Below are 10,683 nucleotides of genomic sequence, written 5' to 3'. Positions count from 1 at the left end.
AAATTACTGAAAAACAAATGGTAAGAAATCGCTGGTTGATAAGTTACATATTGTCATCTTAGAAATAGCTGTTCAGGTTACAAAATTAAAGTATTTAGAATGACATTCAAAAAGTGACACTACAAACAGTTCTGCTCAATGATCAAACAAAAACTCAGTAATATGGTTATCAGTCCTACACATTTGTTTTACATCTCAGAGAGGGTAAGATTAAACATATCAAAACAGAACAAAACAGCTAAAAAAAAATTTAAAGAAATACAGATTTCAAAGCAAGTCCACTGGAGATCTTCACTGTCCATCTAACTGTCTCTTGTTTCTTACAAATAGTTGTTCCCATCTTCACCCACTTTATATACTTATTGCATATTATAGAACTAATCAAATCATTACAGGATGATGAAGGCTTTTTAGGTCTTTAAGATCCAACATTAGGGAAGACAATAATAACCACCATCGCATCTCTCATTCTCTTTGTGGTAGCTGTCCCCATCTCTACATATGCTGAAATTGAACTCAAGAGACCAGACCAATGTCATTCTAATCAGCGAACAATAGTATTGCTAGAATTCATATCATAATGCTACAAAATTAGCATTGGGTTTCTTAGCGTCTCTTCTTCAGAGTATCTGTTCATTACATCTTGCATTATATAATGGTCCCATAAATAATTAAAAAAAAACCCAAAAAACAAACAAAAAACTCATGTGTGAATTTCTACATATATATTTATCCTCTCTGTATTATAGGGAAAACCAAGTTGTAACAAGACAACAAAACAAATTCCTAGAAAAACATGCAATGGATAAGACATATAAGACCACAATATAGGTGATCTTCCATAGTTACTATGTTTTCTCTTGTTATTTTCAATAGATTTGTCCACAACACCGGCTTAATATAGTTAAACATAGTATTACCTATTTTTATAAAAACACAACTTTGAAAGCATTGTAGGATTTGAGAGCTGTTAATAGTTAATACCAGTATGGATATCCTTTACATCTTGTCATCTTCAGAGTAGTTGCCTCTACTTTTAGGGTTGATACTAACAAGCATACCAAATTCAAATAAAATCAGCCAAAGCCAACCCATGGTCTTATGAATCAGATTCAATTAAGATCAGTCATAGTAAGACAATGTAAGTAATACAGGATTTCAGTTTAAGTTAATAGGAAAGTAAGGATAGTTACCATGGTATAACCTGCTATTTTTGGGTCAGATGTTTGTGCCCTCAAATCTGACATGAGTGGACAGACCAGAACAAATTAAATTCAAACTAAATATGGCGATAAGACTACTGCGTCTTTTAAATCCTGATACACTATTAACAATGACCTCTGCCTTTTTTTTATAGTGTTTCAGAACTATCTATACTAAAGACTATAGCTTACCGTCTCTGCCTCATGTCTGCTACTCCATTTTTCTGCTATAATTTGTCCACCTTATTCCCTCATTCCACTGTCTGCCCCGTTCATTGAGGCCTCTCTGCCACTGTTGCTGGAATCCTGGTATCCCTTTAAAGGAAGGCATTCTTGAGTAGGGGTATATATTTTGAGGCAGGATCTCACTAAGTTGCTCAGTCTGGATTTGAACTTGATCCTCCTGCCTCAGCCTCCCCAAGTGCTGGGATTATAGGCCTGCACCCTTTGGCTGTCTCAGTAGTGACATTTAAGAATTGATGATGACAAAGAGCCTAGCAAAGGGGAACCATAGAGACAAAGACTCTGAAGAAGAAAAAGCTTGACAAGTTCAAGGGCTTTGAAGAGGGTAAATGTGGGATAAGGATGAACCAAGGCTGGACAGACAGGCAGTGCCAGCTCATGTAGGGCCTTCCTGGCTCTTCACAGGAAACTGGGTTTTATTCTGAGTTTAATGGAAACCCTGAACAGCTGAGTGCCAAGCTCTGATTTGCTGCTGTGTGGAGTCCGGTCCGGAAAGAACGAGAAAGCTACTGAGTTTCCTTACACCTGCCAAAAAGTGATGGCTTGGACCACACAGCAGCTACGGAGAGAAAACAGTGGGTGCGTGGAGAACTGACAAGACGTGGCCCCCAGGACTAGAAACGGGCAGGGGAAAAGTTCAGGGGGACTTCTCCGTGTCAGCTTGGGCAAACACAGCCCCAAGGGTTACAGTAAACCAGTGTGCAAAATTATAACCACCTACGATAGCTCTCTCCGGGTCCTGTCCCAATAACAAATTGACCCCGCTTCTCTGTGGTTTATACAACAAATGTTTTCTTCCCATTTGTGCTGTGTGCTCACTCCAGTCTGCCGTGATTTCCCCAAGTGGGATCCAGGCCGAAGGAGTGGCCCTTGTCAGGGACGTGAGAACCCGTGACAGGCAGAAGAGTGGCAGTGGAGACTGGCAGGAGGATTCCTAACTCTCACCAATGGAATGTTCGATGCTTGTGTTACCCTGGCAGGGAAGCTGTAAGTCCGAGTCTGATGTCACTGGGGCAGGGAAGTATTCTCACCTTCACAAGGAGAGCAATTACACCATTGCATACCCTATTGCATCCTATGGGCTCCATCACAAGACATCTTGCTAGGTTAGAAACTAAGGAAATAGTACATTTTCAGGATTTCTATGTGCCTTTCCTAAGGATGGAAAGATGGTACACAGGATTTGGGAATTAACATTTTTTTTCAGATAAAATCATCATTATTATTTTTTGAGACAGGGTCTTGCTATGCAGTACAGGTGACCTTGAACTCACTATGAGGCCCAGTTTAGCTTTGACCTCACAGTGATCCTCCTGCCTCAGCCTCCCAAGTGTTGGGATTACAGGTGTGTTTATCACATTTGGCAAGGAAATCACTTAGAAATATTTTAAACAAGTTATCCATTTACAAGACATTAAGATTTAAAATTACAAGATGCCACAATGAAGAGTCCCTTCTTACACCATGTCCCAGCCAGTGGGTCACCCTCCTCTGCAGTGAGAGCCTGCATGGGACCAGGGAAGCTGGCAGGTGAGCGAGAAGCCGGGAGCAGTGTGGTTCATGCTGTCAGTATTTCCAAGTGAGCAAATCAGTGTAAATATTGGAAGATTACTAAAGACCACCGTAAGTTCAAGAGTAAGTCAGACTGCGGCCCTTCCAGGGGAAGAACCACCAGTGTCTCCTGAGATCCACACCATGTTGGAACTTAGGATGCTGGGAAACCAAGCAACCAGCCTGCCTCCCTGCTAAGCAATAGTGAACCTACTGGTGCACGGGCTTAGAGTCAAATATCCCACTTCCCCTACCCTCCTTTCCTTTTCCCCCGTTAGCAAATGGGAACCAGAAATCTGAGCATCTTTGGGAGGTTGACCATAGCTAATAAGGGGGATTTCCTTCTACCATCTCTTTGAAGGCAAATATTTTTATTAGTGTTTTGCTTTATTCTGATTAATAGTATTGCTCTATTCAATATTCTGTTTTGATAAGTTCTATAATGTTCTGTATTTCATTTTATTTTGATATACGTGATTGAAAGAACAACTATTGTAAAGATAATGAAATATACTATGATACCTATTACTGTTATCCTGGTAACCTGCCGTGAAGTTCTGTACCTATTTCACTAAAAAGAGTAAGTATTATATACAAAAAACTTTATTTTTCTTTTCTATTGTGTTGAAAGAGTACATCGACTGCCGGGGATGTAGGTCAGCGGCCCAGAGCCTGTCTGGCAAGTGTGAGGCCCTGAGTTTGATTCCTGGTTTAAAACAACAACAACAATAACAACAGCAACGACAACAACAGCAGTAGAGAGTACAGAGAAAGGAGAATGCCCTGAGCAAAGATGTCTTGATTCCGGTGGCAGATGGCGCGGGCCCTCATGACTGATGCAGATGTAGAGAGAGGGGTGAGGGTTAGGGTTGTTCCCAGAGCTCCTGCAGCTGCTGCTCAGCCATGTGCTGATCCACAGGGTGAGAGCCTTGCAGCAGATTTCACCCTGGTCTCGTCCTTTTTAATCAATTCAGTTGCCAACTTGAAAAAAAAAAAAAAACCTGCAGGAAAGGTACTTTGCCAAATCTAGATGAAAGAGGACGACAGAGACAAGATCTCAGAAAGTTTTGAGAAGAAGAGATGGAAACTAGGATAACACACAACAGTGATGAGAACGGAGCATCCTAAACCTCGGTGGAAAGGAGTTTGGCCGAGCAGAGCTGGAAGTTCGGGCTTCTCTGGTGACAGGAATCGTGACCTGCCTGGGGCGGGACTAGGTCATTGCTCTACTCCACATTTAATTCCATCTTTATGGGTACATTTAAATATTACACAGTGGAGTGTACCGGGGTGTACAACACATTGGGGTGTCCAGGAGAGGAGGAGGGAATGAGTGGCCCTGATTGGGCCCATTCGGGGTCCCAAGCTTAGAGGTTCTAGAATGCTTTTGGGGACAGAGAACAGGACAGTGCAGGACCCAGAAACTCACAAAGCTCTTGGAGGAGCTTAGTACGGTTAGGAAAACACTCAGGGCCCAGAGCTTGAGGGCTGCGATCATGCATTTGAGGGCCGGAAGTACTGAAGTGGGTTAGCACTATGTCTGTGGCTTCTGGGGTGAGAGTTAGACCTGTGAGGAGCCGCGCAGAGAGGGAGGGGTGTGCGTGGGCCCAAGAAAAGCTTCCTCGTGGAGCTGTGAGCTTCTAGTCATTGGCACTGGTGTTGCCTGGAGCAAAGCAGAGCCTGGCTGTCTCCGGGGAGGTGTGGGGGTTAAAGTCTGCCCCTGAGTGTGAAGGAGGCGTTTCCACAGGGCTGGTCCTGCATGTATGTGTCGCACAGCTGGTCCCCCACGCCCTCCCACGCAGCTCTCGTGTCCTGTGTTGCCAGTGCCCATGGTCATGTTACTCAGCTGTCACCGGGGCTTCCCTTCCCCTCAGAGGTCTCCCACAGTCTCTGTGACTCTGGTTTCCTTCCTGATGTGGAATTCCCGCCCGCAATCTGGATGTGAGGCAGATTTGCAGGACTGTGGGGATGCAAGGGGCTGGGGCATAGCTGAGCCTGGAAATGAGCCCAGTCTGGGCCTGAGTTCTGAAGGAAAATCAGGACTCCAGTTGGGTAATTTATGGGAAGTGTAGTAAGTGGAGTATTTACAAAGGAGCGGGCTGGGTCAGGAGAAACAACAGAGGAGGACGCAGTGAGTAGGGCCCCAGGCTCCGGAGCGGGACAGCTGGCAGCAAGACAGCTCCTCCAGCCTGCAGCCCCAATCACCTGTTCCTGTGACCATGTCAGTTTACATAGCAGCAATGTCTTTATACACGTGATTTCAGGAGAGTGAGGTGGGGACGTGACCCTGCACTGTCCAGTGAGTCCAGGGAGCTCCCATTGCTGATGGCCTGGCATCCTCACGGGTGTAATAGAAACTTTATTACATAGATTTTCAGATTCCCTAATTGAGAGACAGTACTACCAGGAATCTTCATTTACTCAACACTCAGATTCAGTGACGGTTATCGAATGATTAGAAACACAGAGGAGATACACGTACATGTGAGGTTTGGAAAGATTTTTAGAGCAGCAAAGTGGGTGAATGTAGGGTTCGCTGAGAGGCTGAGAAACAGGGGGCAAGTGATGCTGCCGGCGCTGGTGGAGGCAGACAGGAAGCGGACAGAATGAGGCTGCTGAGGGAGGTGTGTAGAGCGGAAGCGAAGGACCACAGGTCTGTGATGCACCGAATCTAAGATGCTTCGGGTTATAAAATGGAAGAAGAATTAAAAGATAATGAAAAAGAAGCAAATGAATGTTTGTCCTAGAACTGGTGAAATGCAGCGGCTGACCCCAGCCGGGACCGCCAGATCCCCATGAGCATAGAGACAGGACCTTAACATCGTGTGAGTGTACCGGAGGGTCAGGTTTTGATGTCCGGTACCCTGGTGGACAGGATGAGCTAACGAAGTCCTGCCGTCCTGCATTAAATAATGGGTTGGGGGTGGGCTTTGTCTGGTTGGGGACAAAGAGCTCCCCAGATGTGATATCGTTTATGAGGTCACGGTCATACTCAGGTTTGTGACAGCCAGATTCATTCTGTTCATTTAACAGAAACAGATGTTTTTAGCAGTGCTGCTCAGGGACCTGGCATGATGCTTCCTTTTCCAGATTTCCTGGGCTTCAGAGCAGCTTGGATTTCACAGGCAGATGGAGCTGTTACCCGTGCTTTTCCTCTGTGGTGCCAGCCTTGCCGGCCTGCAACTGCAGGGTACAGACATCTCGTCTGGGAGCTGGGATAGTTCTAGAAACACTGTGGGCAAGCACTGGTGGCCCAGAACCCACTTGGAGGACCCTGCATTGCCCTTTGGACAGTGTGGCACCCAAATCCAACCAGCCAGCATCTGGAAGGGCAGGACTCTGCTCTCTGCAGAAAGGGGGGCAGAGTTGGAGATCAAATGCCAGGGTGGGCCCAGCTGACATACACCAGCCAGCCCATGTCTGAATCTCCAGGACCCCAAGATGGAGTTTTGTCTTTTCTAATTTGAATTTGAGTTGAAAACTTCGTGTGAATTTTTTTAAAACTCTAGGGCCAGACTTCTATACTGCGACTTGTTTTATTTATTTGGTACTGGGAACTGAACTCACAACCCTGTGCTTTCCAGGTAGGCACTGTGCTGCTGAGCTAAATCTTGGCCTTACAAATTGTTTGAAAACAACATTTTGTCAGTTGCTGTTTTGCAAAAAGTACTACACATTTTGGCTTTGCATTCTTTGAAGGGCTCAGAAAGACCGGCTGCTCTTCGCCTGGTGACCACATGGGGCTGTGGGCTGTGGGTACAGACAACCCAAGTCTGAAACCCAGTCCATGCTGTGTCCCTGGGAAAGCAGCTTATCTTCCTGTGCCTCAGCTCCCTCCTGCAAAGCAGGAGTAATAAACTGTCTCTGTTTTGTAGAATTGTCAAGAAAGCCAAACATCAACTGTGTTCGGCAGAGTGCTTCATCACACAACATAACGTCAGTGACGACACCTACGACAGGAAATGTGAGCATCGGCCATGACACTTTTCACGCTGACTTTCTCACCAATCCCAGCAGCCCTCTGAGTACATGCTGTTTTCATCTCCACGTGGTAGACGAAGACACTGAAACACAGAAAAGTAGCTCTGGGAAATTTATCTATTTAACCATGTGCCTGCTGGACTTGTGCATACGTGATTATGGAACAGGGTCATTATTGCCTTATAAGCCTGGCTGTCCCCATGGGGATGTGTGTCCCTTGAATGTCACCACTGTTGCTGTCCCTTTTGACTTGATAGACCTAGTGCCAGGCACTCGGCAGGTAAGTAATGGAGAATAAACTGGAAGCAGCTTACTGAGAAGTGTCAATCTGGAGTGCAAACATGAAAAGATCTTGTTATTTTTCGATACTGGCTTCCAACCATGCTGTAAGGCTCTTTCTGAGGTTCTATGGCAATAGCTTCCCTGGTAGCCTTCAGGCCACATTTTGCAGCTGTCTGGTTCCTGAGACCTATACCACACTATATGTAGCACTGCTGGGGCCTGAAGCTAGGGCCTTGCACGTAATAGGAAAGCAGTCTGCCACTGAGCTTTTTAAAAATTTTGTACAGGATCTTGCTAAATTGTCCAGGATGGCTTTTAAATTTTGATCTTCCGACTCAGAGACCAAGTAGCTGGGATTACAAGTAGTGCCACTATAAGATGCACATTTGGCTTGGACTTAAAAAGAGTTTCCTGCAATTTGGTTGGAGAACACTGGCTTGAAGAATAAGCCACAACTCTTATTGTGGGCGTCAGTGACAATCATTCAGCTTCTCTTCAGAGACAGGGAAGGCTACATGGTTGCTTTTGCTTGTTCCTTTTTTCTTTTCTTACCCTACATAAAGGCAGACAAAACAGATGAGGACCCAGTGAATAATTATAACATTTCTTCTTGCTCTGTGTTGAGCACTTTTTAAAAACCCCACTGAATGGATCTAATTGGCCTTGACTCAGTTTCTTCTCCCAGCAGTTCCATACTGGGGCACTGTCATCCATGCCCATGGTGTCAAGGAATGATAACAGTGAAAGTGTCATCCTGGAACTCAGGGCTTTGGAAATCTGGGCATCGTTCTCCCAAGTAACATCCCTGACCCCCCAATCTGAGCTCTTGGCTACTACACTACACTGCCTCCCTGAGGGAGCCAGAGGTCCCTTGAAATGATTCTAAAACTAAGAAACAGCTCAGGGTAAAATATAATTAAAACAACTGAATACAAGTTTTAAAAGCACAGGAAGGGGAGAGCCACCCAGACACATTTATGTGGCCAGGAATGCCTCTGTTTGCCATCTGCCAAGTGTGCTTTCTCAGGCTGTTGCTGTCGGCTGCTGGATTCTGCCCTCCTCGGGTTCTCTCTTCCCTTTGGCCCTCTGGAGCCTTCTTTAGACTTTCCTGGCCCTTGTTCTCTTTCTAGGAGTCTGTACTAGGGCTCTGCAGAGAACAATCAGTAGGGTGTCTCTCTGCATCAGTATATGTAGAAGTACACATATTGTATAAAATCTCTACCTACCTATATCCATAGATATTACAGATCAGATATTTACTGATATATATTTATTCCTTAAATGTTTTGTTACTTAGAATCAAATTTCTTAAAGAAAAATTTTATTCCTTCTCATAAATATTGTGTTGTCCGTATATAACCCATTGCTCTTCCTGTCTGTGTTTGTGTTAGAAGCTGGCTGAAGCAGCTGAGGGCCGGGGAGCATTGTCTACGGTGATCACAGTAGGCCGGCAGGCTGCAGACTCAGAAGCTGGCTGACTGCTGGCTCAGGTCAGTGGGCATGGAAGCAGAATGGCCTTCTCTTGCGACGAGTGCTGCATCTTCTGCTTCAGGCCTTCAACAGACTGGGTGAGACCTTGCACCTTCAGGAGAGTCATCTGCTTCTCTCAAGGGTTGATTGAAATGTTCATCACATCTAAGAAGTGCATCTCAGCAACATCTAAACTGACTTTTGGTTGAACAACTAGGTACAACGGCTTAGACAAGTCAGCACTCATGGTTAACTATTGCAGACCTGCCTGGAGGGAGCTGGGCTCATCTGGACTTAGATGAATGTTTTAGGCTTTGGCACTTTGAGGGGACAGAGAGGCTTCAGCTTGGAAGGGGAACCTGTGCAGACTCAGGTGCTCTTCAGTTCTAGGACCCGCACATGTCTCTACACTGAATTGGGGGTAAATGTGGGACTCTGGCTCTTGAGTCACAAGCCCTGACTTCTGGCTTCCTAAGAGGGAGCTTGGCCTGTGCTGCCTCAGAAAGGCTGCACCCCACACCACTGTCCTCTTCAGAAGCTCAAGTTCAGTCCCAACGGGACTCTTCCAGCATGCCTCACCTAACCCTGGGCACTGGGAACCTTGGGTCTCGCATTATAGAAGACACACATTTCCTCACTGTTTGTCCCACCCTGCAGGCAAGTTCCTGGAGGCCGGGCCCAGCTCAGATCCTGGGCCCTGCTGCATTGTGCTCACAGCTCACTGGAGAGAATTTGCATTGCTGACTGACTGTGACATTTCTTAGGCAGGAAGATGACTGATGTCAGAAGCCATGAGGTCTCTGTTAAGGCAAAAGGGGAAAACTGGATCTACCATGGACAGAGGCTGCTGTCTGTGTAATGTTTGAAGTTCTAAAGGGCTGGGGGTAAAAGAAAGTCTTGCTTATATTGTTAATCAATTTTTCATGTCTGTATTTTGTCATCTGATCAACTACTTTGAAGGAAATATGTCAACCATTGTTAATTTCCTATTATCTTGATATGAAATTCTGTATCATTTTTATTGTTTCCTCTAAAAAAGGAAAAAGAAAGTCTTGCTGCTAACTTAGGCTGTGAAGACCACTATGTTTGTTCCCTGCCAGAGCCTTGCCCACCTTGGGCAGAGGCCATGCAAGGTAAGCCTGGGGCTGGGCCGGGAAGAGTGGTCATATAGGTTTCTTAACATGCTGGAAGAAGTTAGGGTTAAGACAACATGAACACACTATTTTAGAGTTTCGAAGGTCCGGTGGCACTGGTCTCCCCAAGCTAATGCCGGGAAGTGTAGGGGAGAATCCCTGCCCTCCCTGTGGACTCTGTGCTCACTCTCAGCCTCTAGACCTCTTCATACTGTCTTTGAAACCATTCTCATTTCTCTCCCTCTTTCAAGGACCTTCATCACCATTTAGCTCATTCAGAAAGCTCACAATAATCTGCCCACTTTAAGATGCTTAACTGATCATATGCACAGTCCTGGTGGAGTTTACAGTTATGTTTCTTCATTTTTGTATGCCTTCTACGTCATTTCCTGATGGAGAATGAGCAGCAGGGTCAGGGTACACTCCAGTGAAAGTACAAGTCAGGCCACAGTAAGAACCTCAGAGAATCACAGCCAGCAGAACAATGCACTTCCCAGCCCAGGCTTAGACTCTTGATCCCCGGGGATATAACAACGGTTAACATTTATGGGCTTCACCTGACGAGTGTATTCGATCTTCACAACCAGTGCAGGCAAACAGATGAGATGGAGAGGCATGAAGGTGGCATCACACAGCCAGCAAGTGGCAGGAGGGTGGTTTGAACCTGGTTCTGGAATGTTCTTATCCTAACTCCTCTGAGGCGGGCTGCTTAGCATGCACCCACCATGCTGCTTTCTCAGCTAGCTTCACTCAGCCTTCCTGAAGCTGGTTCCTCTTGTATTTTGCACCTCAGTCTCTTGCATATTCTTTTCCTAACACTT

The sequence above is a fragment of the Cavia porcellus genome, unplaced genomic scaffold, assembly GCF_034190915.1.
Source record: "Cavia porcellus strain 051 isolate PalLab524CR breed Dunkin Hartley unplaced genomic scaffold, mCavPor4.1 scaffold_19, whole genome shotgun sequence".
In the NCBI taxonomy this organism is placed as follows: domain Eukaryota; kingdom Metazoa; phylum Chordata; class Mammalia; order Rodentia; family Caviidae; genus Cavia; species Cavia porcellus.
The sequence above is the reverse complement of the archived record's forward strand: the minus strand, read 5'-3'. Positions refer to the sequence as shown.